We start from the raw sequence: 16,961 nt of genomic DNA on the forward strand, positions 1-16,961 counted from the left end.
GGTATAATGGGTTTAGGTTTTTGACTAGGTTTAAAAGATTTTTTACAGGCATCGTATCTGGTGTAGGAGAGGTTGGGTGTGTTCGTTTAATTGTTTTAATAGTATTCACTTTAGAAGCTGGTTTTGGTTTTTTAAAAGTAATATTAGATGATGGACTCTCGCCAAAAGTATTCGGTAAAGTTGTAAAATTGTTATCGTTGTTTAAAATAAAGAATCGGTTATTCGTAGCCACCTTCGCATATGAAGGATTATTGTATATATTTTCGGCTTCTTTAAAAGAAATGTTTTCAACTGACATAATTTGTTTTATCCCCTTTTGCTTTGCATATACAGGACAAATACGTGAACTTGAGGGGTGGTCGTTATTATTACAATAAATACACAAATTATTTTCTTTACAATCCTCTTTTGTATGACTTGTATCTGTACACTTTTGGCATCTCTCATTTTTTGATTTACATTGTCTAGCTGAGTGGCCATATCTTAGACATTTGAAACACTGTACAACGGGTTGTATGTAAGGTTCAACATGAAAATTGCATAAATTTATTTGTGTACATTTTGGAATTTCATTTCCTAAAAATTCTACTATTCTACTATCATTTGTCTATTTACCAAAACTACGTTTCCATCAGAATCTATAATTTTCCTTTTCATACGATTGACACTTGATACCTGTTTGTTTGATTTGATAGCCGTTAATAAATATTCTTCAGAAAAGAAAGTATCTACCATCCTGACAACTCCTTTTTTGTGAGTGTATAATTTAGGTATAAATGCTATTAACTCATTTTTTAATATAACTTCGTGGTTAACTAAACTATTATTGGCTATTTCTAAGGTATTAAAAATAACCTTTACCCTATTAACTCCTACCGGTTTAATGTCTATTACATGTTTTTTTAAAATTTCATCTTTAAGGAGAAAGTGCCCTATTTTAATTGGAAAAAGTCTCCCTAAATTTTTATTTTTATGTTCCACAAACACATAAAATGGACCATTATCTCCTGGTCTCTAACTGTTATTCATATCTATTTGCTGAACATACCTGCTATTATCACTATCAGTGTTTTTTTCATCGGGCGGCTTATCGCCGCCCGTTTTATCTGACATCACTTACGCCTTAAAAAACTCTAATATGCTCTCCGTAAATATCAATACCAAAACTAACAACTAATTACACTTATATTTTACAAGAAACAATCACCAGCTAATTCACAAAACTCGAATACGTCCACCCACCTTGACTAACGAATTCGAACTCGTTGATGTCTTATATATATATATATATATATATATATATATATATATATATATATATATATATCTGTATATATATATAATATATATATATATATATATATATCTATATATATAATATATATATATATATATATATATATATATATATATATATATAAAATAAAGTTTATATATATATAAAAGAAGTATGACCATGAAAGTAGAATCAAAATCTCAGTAACGGTGGTAAACCCACTGAAAGTAGGTGGGTTAAAAGGGGGGAGGAAGGACCTATTATCAAGTTATTGACAGATCTAATATACATATATTTCTCTATGCATTAACATTTGGCGTATTGTATTGCAAATTCTGGGCAGAACATCTATTTTAAATAATTTTTCTCTTATTATCAGTGTGTCTGTATAATTGTAAGCCCCTTTAATGTCAAGTAATGCAGCACCTAAGTACTGATTATTTGAATAACACAGCTGAGTATTTAAAATTATCTGCAGTACTGCATCTATAGTGCTAAAACCTTTTGTAAAATCGAATTGTTGCACTGGTAGAAAATAATTAGGATAAAAGTGATTCCCTGTGTTTAATAATTCGCTCAAATGTTTTTAAAATGCACGAAAATAGAAAAATAAGGCAGTAGGAGTCTGCATAATTAGAATTTGTTTGTGGTTTCTGAATGAAAATTATTAATATTTGTTTCCATTTCTCTATGTTGCCTTTTTTAACCATAATTCATTAAATATTTCAAGTAGAATTAAATTTATCTGCGATGTAAGTTCCAGATCAAATCATATGACTTAATCTAACCCCCTTAGTTGCCGGATCATAAAAATGATACAAACATTTAATTTGTTTTGACGAAATCTTAAAAGTTTAGGTATTCAAAAAGAAGTATAATTTTTTGCAAAATTTTTCAAAACCTTTAACACAAAAAAAAAACTAATGCGGTACTTTAAAGTACCGTCAGGCTGTGTTGAGTAATTCAGTGTAGGTAGTAAGTTATTACGTACTTAATAAAAAATATGAAGATTTTCATCGATTTATTTGAAAAAAAATACATCAACGTTCAACACCATAATATATATTGAGATAATTCTTCTTTTCGTTCGAACTTAGAAAAATTGCAGACTTAAAAAAGACCTTAAAGCAACAACGGTACAAGCCCCAATCTTACTAAAAATGAGTTATATCTATTTTTCAAATGGTTAGGTTCTTATCTACCTAACTACAGTTTTTGCTTCATAGATGACTCCACGAGTCATAAATATCCTTATTACTTTTATACTGAAATCAACTATTTTTAGTGTAACAACGGTACTAGCCACCATATTTTTTATAATTGCCGCTTCAAGTAGTCGAACAGCTCCACAAAATTCGTTTTATTATGAAGATTCTGAGAGTGATTCTGATTCGTATTTTGATTCAGATGATAGTGTTAAAGACAAAGACTATATTGAAAGGAATAGTGATAGTGAACACTCTTCAGGTATTGAACCACAGGTGAGTAATTAAAATTTGTGTCTTGTACCCTTTTTAAGTAAAATTATTGTGGCTTAAATTTTCTTTTTTTTTTATTTGTAATAAACAATGTTAATATTATTTCTTAATCCTAAAATACCATAGCTACCTACTACTAGAGCTAAAAGCTAAAAAAAATTATTGCTTTATATGTTATAATATCGATTTAAGGTCGAGTTGTGGCTTATTCCCTTATTGTCTTAAAAATTATTACAAAACTTTTATGCTAGTCCCAGGATTATAACACTATTTTTGTTTGCAGACAAATGAATTTTCTGCTGCTACCGAAACAAAAAACCAATTTGCTTGATAGACGAGGTTCTCTTTTTTACGCCGGAGAAAGCCCCTCCTTCAAGATGGCGCTAGGCAAACCTAGAGAGACAGACAAGACATAAGAGAAAAACCAAACGAAATTTGGGCCGTAGCTATGTAAGTAAACGGCAAAGACAAGTCCCTGACAGGGAAATCGGACCTCCATGTAAGTGTAGCAAGAAATGTCGAGCAAGGAAATAAAGCACAGATTTTTAATGCGTTTTCGAACTTAGGTGACTATGATAAACAAAATATTTATCTTTTTTCTCAAATCAAATCTGTTCCAAAAAACAGAACCTACCCCAAAAAACCAAAAAAACATGTATCGTCGCGAAATGTTTCAATACAATACTTTGTAAAGATCAACGGTATAGATGTAAAAATATGCAAACTAGATTTTTTTGCAGTTAATGGATTGCAAAAATAAAAAAAAAAGAATTCAACTTTTATGCGAACAAACGAAGTAAGGTGCTAGTACCCTAAAAGCAGATAAAAGTGGCAAACACCATAACAGAGCAAACAAAATTAATGACCGTGATCGTGAAAACGTAAAAACGCATATTAAGTAGATCCCAAAATACACTAGTCATTATAGTAGGCAAAAAATCCAAACAAAGTGTACATAGATCATGATTTATCGATTTCTGTTCTTTATCACGATTATTACCTGGAATGGTGTAGAAATAGACATGCCAATTCAGAAATGTTTTTTGCAAGGAGTTTAACATTTGATTTAAATTATCCAAAACGAACACCTGCAAAACACGTGACTCTCTAAATATTTAAATTAGAAATGTTGGCAGTGCAGAAGCATCAGCAGATAGGTTAAAAACTCAACTTGAGCTACACCTTCGAAAGGCCGAAGCTTTGCAAAAAAGCCTAAAAGATGAAGTATAAAATTTTAAGAGAACAAAAGACACACTTGTCATCAGTTTTGATTTACAGCAAGCTCTACCTATACCTTCATTGATAGTTGGTCCTAATTTTTATTTACGAAAAATCTGGACCTATAACTTAGGAATACGTGACTGCGTTGACGATATATGTATATATGTTTATGTGGGCCGAACAGTTAGCAATACGTGGAAGTGACGAGATTGCTAGTATATTATATAAGTATTTTAAAGAAAATACTACTGAACAGTGAACATAGGAAGCTTGTTATATATAGCGATAATTGTGCTGGACAAAACAAAAATTGGGCCACTGTATCTCTGTGGCAACAACTAGTTAAAGAAAGTGTCTTTGATACAATAGAACATACAATTCTAGTAGTGGGACACACGCATCTTCCTTCTGATCGGGACTTCGCAATTATTGAAAATCATAAACGCCGTTATTTAAATCAGGTGTATACTCCTGCTGATTTTTATCAGGCAGTCTGAAATTAAAAAGGAAAAATCTTCTTATTATCACTGTTCTACAGCAACAATATATTTTGTCTTTTAAGGATTTACAGATCCAAAATATTACCAAAAAACGTAAACAGAAAATAAAGAAAAGCATAATTTCAGTAAAATCTGCACATTTAAATTTACTCACGATACTCCAAATCTTATGTTTTATAAACATCTTTGGAACGAATTATTTCAATCTGTTAATATTGGTAGGAGAGGTGTTAGAACTGCAGTAAACCTGAATGTAAGAGATTTAAAAATTAAATATGATGCACCTATTCCATTAAATCCAAAAAAAAATCTAATATTTCGATGCTTCTTCGCTATATACCACCTATTTACCAGAATTACTACAGAGAGATTGGTGTTGTTGAAAATATAGGAACAGAACAAATATAGTAGTTAGTACTGTATATAAATTCTAATATTATGATAAGATATCTATTTTACAACTTGTTATATTAATAATTTTTTTTAATAAACGTGCAAGCTACATTTTTTCGAATTTTTATTGTTTTTTTTCTGCAAAAACGACTTTTTTAAAATTAGCTTAGCGTTTCAAGGATAGTAGATATACAGTTTTCAAATAACTTAATTTACTGAATTTCTAATCTATATTTGGTATTTCAGGATTTGATTAAAACCTTTATAATTGATTTTTTTAAAAACGCACTTTTGTGTCTCCTTTTTCGGGATAGACCAGACCAGATCACCATTCTGTCTTCCTTGTTTTGATGGAGTTTGTGAGCCATCAGGCCAGTAGCACGTCTTCTTCGGAAATCTAAAAGGGATTGCCTCTCTTGTATGTCACAGAATATTATATAAGCATTAATAATTGCTTATATTACTACTAGACAGCGGCTGTCTAGTCTATAAGCTGTTCTCAAACGATTATAATGTCCGACATCCCCCATGAATTTTTTGTAGTCTTTTACAATCATGTGGACGACAGTATCGGCCTTAGAACTATGTTTTTGAGTCCTTTGGACAGTTATTTCCTCACAACCGTGATAATTACTGGCAAAGTGAATAACTTTATTGTCCTTCCATTTCCGCACTCAAATGTCCATCGAAGAAATCCTCTAACCAAAATCTCCGCGCTTCATAGATTTATGAGTTCTCTTAATAAGACGAAACTGTTTATAAGGTCTAATAATTGTTTCACATCCAAGAATTTGTACTTTTTAACTTTTCGAATTAAAGTATGGAGGTAAAATAATTATCAAAGAAAAATTATTCTTTGCTCTCACCATTCTCCTTTGGAAAGAGCAGGACTACAGGAACTCCTAGTCTAAAGTCTTTATACTTTTCTTTAACTTATCTATGTTTTTACTGGTAAATTTAAAGTAACTTTTTTATTCGTTAGTTTTTGTATTTGTTGCAACATACCCAACATATTTTAACCAGTTACAGAGCAAAATGCCTCACATTATTATGTGATTTATTGGACGATGTATTAAAATGATTAGAAGCTTTATCGAATTTTCCAATCGGGTAATGATAATTGTTCTAATGACCACGATAAATCAAAGATTTACGTTAAAAGCTGGAAACGAGGTCCGTGACAGTCGGTAGATGTTCTTCTATTTACACATTGGCGTACCATAATAATTATTCTTAACTTTTTAAGCTTCTATGATATATTCATTAGTAATAGAAGGTAAATTGGTTTTGTTAAAAAAAACAACAGAAGACATAAAGAAGAAAATTCGTTTAATTCAATTGATCTAAAAATTAGTTATTACTGCATCAGCAAAGAAAAAATAAATCAACTAAAGTGAATATAAATATCATACTACAGTGATATAGTGATGTATGTGGTTCCTGAATTTAAAAATGCACGTAGCTGTGCCTAGTATTTTTTAAATGCAAACCTCATGCAGGTTAACATATTTGTTACAGTTGTTATACAGTTTTGTATAGTTGTTTGATTTCTTTAAAATAACCATAAAGAAAATAAGATACCTCAGATAACCTCAGATAACCTCGAGATAACCTCGAGATAACCTCGCCAACCTAACTCTTATTTCAAATTTTAAATCCCTTGGACATCGCACTCTTCTCATTTCGTTGAAATTTGCTCTAGCCTCTTCTCTTCTGATTTTGATCTCCAGAATGTAATTATTTGTGAAGTTAATAATTGTTCCCAGGTATGCGTATTTGTCCACTTGTTCGACGTTGGTTCCGATTATTAGAAGATTCTCGATATTTCTTTGAGTACTTGATATTCTCATAAATTTCGTCTTCTTGACGTTCATTGTTAGACCGTACTTTTTTCCATACTCCGCTATTCTGGTCACCAGTCTCTGAAGATCTTCAATATTTTCGGCTAAGATCAGTGTCGTCCACATATCTAATGTCGTTAATGGGAACTCCATTTACCTTTATTCCAGCTGTTTCACCCTCAAGAGCGTTTTTCAAGATATCTTCGGAGTGGACATTAAAAATAATTGGCGACAATACGCATCCCTGTCTTACTCCACGTTTAATTTCAATTTCTTCTGACAGCTGTTCGTTAACACGTACTTTTGCTCGCTGTTTATAGTATAAATTTAATATGATCCTGAGGTCGTTGTATAACGGTCGTTGTACTAAATAATTTCTAGTACAGTGTAAATTTAATCCTAAAGCCAAAATAAAATTATAAAATGAATAAGGTAGCAAATGAAATAAATTTAGAATGTCCACAAGACAACTAAATTCCTGTAGTTGGTTGTAAACCATGAATCACGAAAAAATTTTATTTAAAAACTTCCTTTATAAAAGATATATTATTATAACAACCCGATCAAGCTACATTACAGAAGGTTTTTGGAATAACTATTCCATCATCAGTGCTATCCTTAAATAAGTATAAACACTTAATTAAAGCAAACGTAAAATTTAAAATTTTGACCAAGCTTATAACAAAAATGTGGTTTAATACTTACTGTAGTTACATGTTTGAAGCCACTAAATACGTGGGTAAAAATCTTTAAGTGTCGATAAATTAATTTTAAATTACATATTTGATGTAAAAAAACTAGGATATTTAAGTTATAAACAGAATTAGTTACATGGTAACATGAGACTCCACTGGGTTTGCTAGCCCTTAGATGAAGTGTTTGTGAGTACTTTTTGGTAGCAACTGATTAAAATGACATATTAAGACGGAAGTCTAAACAAAACAGTCAATGTAATTGGAGGTATGCGTCTAAATGTGACTAAAGCCAACATTTTGTATAATTAACTATTTTAAAGAATATGATTAAATATAACAGTAGCAACCATCAATATGTTGGAATTTCAAGTGTGATTTACCTTGAAAGTTTACCTTGAAATCTAGAATAGGTATTATTTTATGTGAATTGAAGTTAAATAACAGTTATGATTGTAGGTAAACAACCATCTATACATATATCTGATACAAGAGTGAAGGACTAAAATATTTGTTTTGTTGATAAAAACATGTTTTTATTAAAATTTGGTGCCTGGAATATGGAAAGCATATATGAGCAGGATGCTGGATTCTTTATTATTACAGATTGAGTTACAGATGTTAATTGACGTTCGCTGCTTTAGAACAGAACTGGGGATGGGAAAAACCTACCGGTTTTAACCGAAAACCGTTTTTTTTTACTTCGCAATAACCGGTTTTATCGGTTGTTTTTTTGTCCCGGTTATAACCGGTTTTTTATTTTTTAAGTAAAAACCGGTTACTAGGTTTTTACGGTAATTAGGATTAGGTTAGGTATTATTTTGGATCCCAATCATAATTATTATTCTCAAGTAATTATTCCAAACAAAACCATAATTCAAATTTTATTTTATTTTATAAATACATAAGCAAACTGAAAGTGCAAACTTATAACCTATTGGATTAAAAAAACCGAAAACCGGTTTTTGGAAAAAGCGGTTTTTTAGGCCGGTTATAACCACCAGGTTAAACCGTAAGCAAAAAAAAAACCGGTATAACCGAAAACCGGTGTTTTGTCAAAAACCGCCATCCCTAAACAGAACTAGTCTAGGTCCGCAATCACAACTTTTCAGAAGAACAATTTGAAGGTTTTCCATTATTTTGTCTTTCAAACAATAACGTTTACTTTATGCATACTTTTCAATTCATTCAGAAACTTTTATATTACTATAAAACTAGTTTTTTTGTTTCATTATAAAAAATAAATTATAAAATCAGTAATTGCTTCAATTAAGTTCCCCTATGACTTTACATTCAAATAGAAGTCATGGTACACGGTCGGAGTGACCAATCATTTACATAGATTTTTTAACTAATTTAATTTCTTTGTACTAATAGGTAAACTTTTAGCATTCAACATTTGCAGGTGATGAGCATACGCTTAGTATTAATTCTGATAAAATTTACATAATCATAATTGTATTTTATAAAAACAGCATTGGGTACAGCAACAGCAACACGTACCTTCTGCCGCTTGACCTTTTCTCCATTTTCATTTTTGTCCATTTCGTTACAAGTATGTTTTTTGAATTCAACAAAATCGTAAAATCTATCCATTTCAGTAACATTGTATGAAATCTTTCTACATGCTCTTCGTAAAGTACCACTGACTTGGCACGTATATAGCAACATTTTTTGAAACCCTTTCAACATATTATGTATACTATCAGCTTCGTTTTGGGTATGTCCCTTTTCCAAGAAAAAGATCTATACATTGACAACTTCGTGAATTGTTGAATCTTTTTATTCATAGTCTTCTATATATAAATCATACATTTTTATAATATTTGGATTTGAATCTAAATATTGTCTCTGTGTATCTTTTCGGCAACAATGGCTTTCTACCCTTGTAAACATATTGATATGATGCATCACTGACTGTTTTATTTTGTCAGACAATTTGTAGCACAGACATTTTTTCCTATTTGATCTTCGCCAACTGTATTCAGTATCTTCGCCAACTCTTTCCTTCTTTTCAGAAGTACAACCATAATAGAAATAAGATATAGACCTGCGTAATTGTTTTCTACTACTACTTGTCGGGGTTTTTTCATTATCCTTATCGTCAACATCATTAGTGCAATGATCAGTTTTATAATTCCTTACTCTCAAGCGCATAATAGGCTTTTCCTATACATTATTCATAATAAAATCATAAGGTATAGGCCAATAACAAAAATTACTATTTGCTAAAATGTAATTTTAAAAGTGTAAGTGCAAGTGTAAAAGTGACCTACATGACCTAAAACTTAAGTTAATGAAATTAAATTATTTAATTGTACAAACAGGAACTATTAAAATTATATTAATATTACTAATACTTACATTGTTGTGACAGTGCCACTATAGACTTCTCACGAATCAACATAATTATTTGAATTCTCAAACAGGAAAAATATTGTTTTTAGAGTATAATTTTTACTGTTGATTTTGAAATACAAATAACACAAACTAACCTATGTTTACAAAAACTAGACTAGTGCTGCCACGATCTGGTAAGTGCAGAACTAGTCTATCTACAGATAGGCTAGTTCTGCACGCCGTATATTTGATTTAAATCAACTCAGATGAGAAGAGAACTAATAGATGTTGACAAACACTACTTCTGCACCAACAAAATTAAGATTATTAGATTGTTTAGCAAGATAGCAAGATTTTCAAAAAAAAAAGAATTCTTCTATTCTATCTTTGACATGCAGTTGTGGTTTTGTTTTTTTTTATATGTTTTTGTGTTTTATTTGTAAAAATACCCTTATATGTTTTTATGTTTTTAATTAAAATTTTAAATTTTTTTTTTAACATATTTATGACAATGTTCTTCACTACTAGGACTAATTGAACATTTTCAATGTAAGTTTTCCATTTAAGTGCTGATGTCCATTGTACTAAATAAGTTTTCCATTTAGGTGCTGATGAAGGTGACAGCCTATCATCGAACATTTACATTTCGAATAAAGTTCTCCACCAAAATGGCTTATACCTTCTTTAGCCAAGCCTTGACTTGACGCTTTCCCGAAAATTACCTACCAAAGAAGTATATATATATATATATATATATATATATATATATATATATACATATATATATATATATATATATATATATATATATATATATATATATATTACTGGTAGAACAAGACCTAAAATCCTTAAAAACCACGAACTAAAAGCATACCATAATAGATCGGTCTGATGGAAGATCTTAGAACATGCCAAGACCTACAAACGATCGTGGTTATGATGATGGCGTAAATTGAAGGTTTTATTGTTAATAGATTAGATTATTAAAACAATTTATGATTTAAATTTTTAATGACACTCTGTGTAATTTTAGTGTCACGTAGAATTATAGATTCCTAATATGTAATTAAATAATAAAAGATCTTACAAAATTGTACTTATAAATTTTATATTTAAAACGAAATATCTGGTAGCGGCAGGAGACCTTAAACTACACTTGAGTGCAAAATAATCGACTCAAAAGCGATATTTGAGATTACACTTTCTGTTTCAATGTAAGAATTATGAAAATAAAAAAATGTAATGTGCAAACAATAACTTTATTATTGAACTTACAAAAACTGCTATTGCATTACTTGGAAGACGGATTATAAAAACAATATGCAATACAGAGTTTCCTAAATATTCATCATTGAAACTAACGTAAGAAAGACGTTATGAACAGAGAAATCATCAGTTACAACATGAATTTCTTAATTATTCAGTATTTAATAACACCACCCCTACTCCTAATTACACTTTCCAATCGATTTCGCAGGAATCGGATGACTTTTTTAGTAAATTCTTGAGGCTTTGCTTCCCATTCATCATTAAGCGCAGTTCTCAATTCTATTGTGCTCCTTGGTACATGATTTCTGTCCCGGACCCATCGTTTAAACTTATCCCAAACATGGTCTATTGGATTTATGTCCGGGCTTAACGCAGGCCAATTTATACCGAATTTATAGGTATACCGATCTCGGATAGATAGGTGGTGGTGACTCGTGCGATATGGCATCGTGCATTATCGTGCATTAAAATGAAGGCATCACCAATAAATCCCGCGTATGAAACCATATGTTCTGCCAAAATGTCTGATGTTACGATCTACCGTTAAACCTCCTCCACGATCTCCACCAGGCACGAAAATCAACTCGGTTTTCCCATCCATAGAACTGTCTGCCCAAAACATACAAGAATCGACTTCATGGCACAATTCCTCGTATACAAAATTGAGCAAATTACTCTACTGGCCTTCCATAGACTCGACGACTCTTGTCGTTGGCATGCAAGCAGATCCTACTTCCATTGGAGAATAATACCTGACTCCATTGATAGTAGCTCCAATCCAGATGTTCACGAGCAAATTCCAATCGCCTTTGCTTCTGGACTGCAGTTAGGTTGGGACCCATAGCTGCCCTTTTTGGTGTCAGTTTGGCTGCCTTTAGTCTCTCTCTGTTGTTATTTGTTTACGGCCTTCTCCTTGTCGACGGATATAATCAGCAGTATCTTGATATGCACGATACACTCGGGACACACCGTATTGGTTTAAATTTAGTCGATTTGCCACGGCCCTCTGGCTCAGGCCTTCTCTCAATAATGCTACTGCTTGAATTGCGTTGACGGGTGTGGTATCCATTTGTAATGCAGTTGCGAACTTAAGTGACTGATCTATTAGTGGATCGCTATGGAAATTGATGCGTACGATATTAACCGAACGCGTTAAGTCAGTGCTTGTCGATTTCAATTAGTTAAATTCTGACCCCCTCTCTACTATTTATAATTTTTTTGTAATGAGTCATCCAATTCACCAAAAAACAAAATTTTTTTAAACCTCAATAATGAGGTTAATAATTGTACACTAAATATTTTTAAATTTACACTTTTTAGATTGAAACAGGAGACGTACTTTCGAAAAATAATTTTGAGTCGATTATTTTGCACTGAAGTGTATATAAAATATTAATTAACGACGAAATAATTAAACAAATTTCGAGATTTAAGTATCTGGAAGTATAGATATCCAGTTACGGAAACCTTACAGAGAGTGTAACAAGATAAAGCTAAAAAAGCAGATATATCACAAGCATGTCATCTGCAAGAATAAATATATGAGATAACATAGGTGAAGGTAAAGTAAAATAAATCATGCGTATTTACTTTACCATCCAATAAGAACATATGCAATAGAAACGAAAACAGATATAGCAAAAACAAAAAGAATACTTAAATTATCAGAAATAATAGCCTTGATATCAATTTCTGGGTAAGCATTAAGGGACAGAACCCCAAATACCCAAATAAAAAAACTATGTAAAATACAGGATATTGTATGAGGAAAACAACAAAAAAGACGGGAATGGAAACAGCATGTTATTTGGATTAACAAATTTTAGACCAATAGGCATTGGACTATTTGACAATCCTTTGTAGATAGTTGTCAGTTAATACAGGACGAGGAAGAAAATATACGAGGTTTTTAAAAAAATTTATGATCTTTTTTTTATAGTTTTTGAGTTTATTGGAACAATTTTTACCATCCCATCATGTTCTCCTTTTTATATCTCCTTGTTGAATTTATCTTGAGTCGCGATATTTCCTGTTTTTTATAAAGAACCTTACGATTTAAAAGATAAAAGGCACGTCTATGTATTAGTTTTCACTGTAATCCAGTGTTTCTTGCCTAGGGCTCAGACTGTTTCCGCCGCCAACTGAAAATCAGGATTCAGTCATCAATTATACCCCTGCATGCGACGAAAATATGTTTATGGAGTTTTAATTAATATCGGAGAAACGCGGAGGGATCCGATAAACGGCGTTTTCGTACTCAGAATAGCTCAAAGCTTAGAAATGCCTTGGCCGACGTCGTTTCACTTGAACTCGAAGTTGTTTGCAGCAAACGCTTGCAGCAATTTGTGGATTATTTATATATTTCAGAAATCTATTTTGATGTTTCGCTGTTAGTACAAGACAAGAGCAATCTGATTTTGTTTGTTGTATGTATTTAACACAACTTGTTTTTATGTTTTAAAGTTTATGTATATATATAAATGTTTTGGATGGGTTGGAGTCAATAAAAGGGGCTATTGGTTAACTATTTATTATCTCAAGCTTTCAATTATGTTTACAATTATTATCAAAAGCTGCTAAAAAAGACAAAATATCTTACAAAGTTGAACTAGAAAGAAAAAAATTGTTTGTTAACTCACCAAATAAAATTAGTTTGGTTAATAAAATTGCTGCTAATACATCTCAAAAAGAATTAATACAAAAATGCCTTTATCCAATAAATGTTTCTCTGAAATTTTAATATAATTTTGAAAACATTTTCTTAACACAAAAATAATTGAATTTATAAATAAGTTAAAATAGCGACCAATTACAAATAAGCCTCAATGTCATGACTGCCAACTTAAAATTTTTTATTTTTGACAATTATATTGCCAAAAATAAAATTTTGTTTAAAAATTCTTTTTTGTTTAGTAACAAAAAAGAAGAAGATTTATTCACCATTGATAGATGTCTGAAAAAATGTAACAGATATATGAAAAATTAAATCAAAATGTGATATTTTACAAATTTCATATATAAATTATTATAAAGAAATAATATAATTATGAATTTAGCTTAGATTTTGAATTTCTTATCTTTTGTTTAAATTATTATCACTTTTCCTAATACAAACCATTTACAAAAAAAGTCCTTTTGAATTTATTACTTTCACTACATAAAATTTTAATGTTATCAAAATCCATAATATGGTCTTTATCGATTACATGCTCTGCCAAAGCACAAGATGGTTTTTTAATTCTGCAATCACTTTTGTGAGAAATAATGCGATTTGAAAGATTTCTTCCAGTCTCACCAACATACTCAGCTTCTCATGTCAAGGAATGGTAGAGAATTATCTACCTCTTCCTCAACTGTAAATTGTATATGTTGATTATGATTGTTGAAAATGTTGACTGTTTCATGAATTTTGTGTTTAGGAAGTGCCAAAACTAAATCATCTACATATCTTTTAATAAACGGAATGAAAAAAGTGCAATTGTTAATACAATCACTGATAACATCATCCATGACATAGCTACTTAGAATGGGTGAAAGAGTAGATCCCATAGGACTACCAAAAATTGGTCATCAAAAATTAGAATGCGCTTACATTTCAAACCAAACTAATTCAACTACCCTCTAAGATTAAACTCAAACCACATCGTCATTATATAAACCTAATGATAAAATATATCAATCTACGGAAACCGACCTCATCCAAAACATATCTAAAGATAATCCAAACAGTTTGTCTTCTTCTTCCAAAACAACATCACCAGCTGTAAATAACACTGAAAATACTACGGAAATCGACCTCATCCAAAACATGTCTAAATATAATCCAAACACTTCGTCTTCTTCTTCCAAAACAACAGCACCAGCTGTAAATAGCACTGAAAATACTACGACACCAGAAACACCAATAACCTTAAATAATGCAGTCAATTCTGAACAGCTAAAAAGACATAACATATCATCTCCTGAAATTAACGAAGACAACCCAAAAACTGACTACACCGACTCATCCGTTTTTAATACCCCTAAACAATATAAACCAAAAAAGAAACCCAAAACCTCTTCCAAAACCCCCCGCGAAGATGTCATTCACTCCCTAGAATCCATAAAAGACAAAATCGAAAATAGATCACCTCCATTTATACTAAATTTCAATGAAATATGTGATTTTATGGAAAATGTTTTAAACTCTCATAACCCTGAATTAACTTCTAAAGATTACTCCAATGAACCAGAGGAACTAATTCAGATCCTTAATTTTCTTTATTGTTACACACAAAATTCTAGGTTAAGAAATAATATCACCCGACTAAAGAAAAAAATAAACCCTAACCCTTCTTCAGCTGACGAAACAGACGAATCATTACTAGTTGAAGGATAATCAAGGGATGACTAATTCTACCTAAACTATATAGGGAAAATATCAGCACAGAAACAATATCCAGTACTCTCCCAAATTTGCCATCCCAGTATTGGTTTCTACAAAACTAACTAAAAATAGTATTCCCCTTATAGAACGAATAAAATCTTCTGACTTTGATATGGATAAGCTAAATCGATCTCCACAAGTCAGTGTAAATTTTCCTCAGTATACAATCCAATACCAATAACCACTTACAATTGACTTAACCCTCACAAAATACCCCAAATCAACTGCAAATCCGATTTTAATTAAACACTTGTACTCCGAAGTGATATCTCATTATGCTAATTATCTCCAAATTGTTCAGTGATGCCTCTAAAGTTCATGACGGACACGCTGCTACATACTACTGTAAATACACTTCTCACACTATATCCATACCTACAAACTTCTGCATCCTCACAATCGAGACCATAGCCATTTTGGAAGCCTTCATTTTCTTCAAAACGCGTAGTGAGAATCAATGTGTCATCATAACTGACTCAGTAAATGCTCTATTAGGTGTAAAACAAATATACCCTACAAATCCAATATTTCGGGCTATAAAAAATGAGATAAATATAATTCAATCAACTCGAAAACAAGTAGCATTTATCTGGGTACCGTCGAATTTAGGAATAGCTGTAAATGAGAAAGTGGACAACCTAGCAAACACAAGTCGAATAAACTCACAATACACAACCAAGTCAAGAAATTACCCATACTCCGATCTCAAAAACCTAATTAAAGACCACTATATGAACATATGGCAAGACTACTGGAAAGATTCAGGAACCAAACTATATGAGATTTATCCCGTTGTGAAGACCATCTTGAATAATCCATCCAATAGAAGAGACCAAGTAATAACTAACCGACTAAGAATTGGACACACTGCACTGACCCATAAATTCATCAACAAAGAATCCCATTGACGGTGAAGCATATTCTGATTGACTGCCAATACCACGAAGAAACAAGAAGAAAATATGGAATTTCAGATGACATCAAAACCACTTTAACCATAAACACTGACCATGTAATAAATTATTTAAAAGATTTACGTTTATACATCTATTTAATGTAAATAAAATGAACTCTTGTGTACGTTACTCTGTTACCGAGAGGGGGCATTTGGGCCTGTAGGACCCATCGCCTGCTCTTCGGGCTTCTTCCTATCCCCGGAATTGGATCGGGTATTCACCATCTTTGGTTTGTCGCTGGTAGAAAGGTTAAATACTACCGCTGTTATAAATAACAGTTCCAGTGACAAATATCTGTTATAGGTAACGGTTCCAAGGAACAGTTACAAATTACAGTTACAGTTAACAGAGCAAAAATGGAAAACAGATAGGTAAAAATGATCTAAGTATTCCTTGACTTACGGAAGGGATAACTTAGTAAACAATTAAATTAAATGGTATAAAAATATAATGCAAAGAAAAAAATGTTTCTAAGTGTTTCTTGACTTACGGAAGAAACAACTTAGAACAGAAAATAAACAAGAGAATTAAATATAGTAAACTAAATGCACAAATATTTATAAGTG

At 31.3% G+C, this 16,961-nt stretch overlaps 1 pseudogene; it reads left to right on the plus strand.

Moving 5' to 3' along the window:
* The first annotated feature begins 2,502 nt into the window (after window positions 1-2,502).
* On the plus strand, window positions 2,503-4,472 carry LOC140451600 (uncharacterized; annotated as a pseudogene).
* Window positions 4,473-16,961: the final 12,489 nt, after the last annotated feature.

This window comes from Diabrotica undecimpunctata, chromosome 10 (genome assembly GCF_040954645.1).
Source record: "Diabrotica undecimpunctata isolate CICGRU chromosome 10, icDiaUnde3, whole genome shotgun sequence".
In the NCBI taxonomy this organism is placed as follows: domain Eukaryota; kingdom Metazoa; phylum Arthropoda; class Insecta; order Coleoptera; family Chrysomelidae; genus Diabrotica; species Diabrotica undecimpunctata.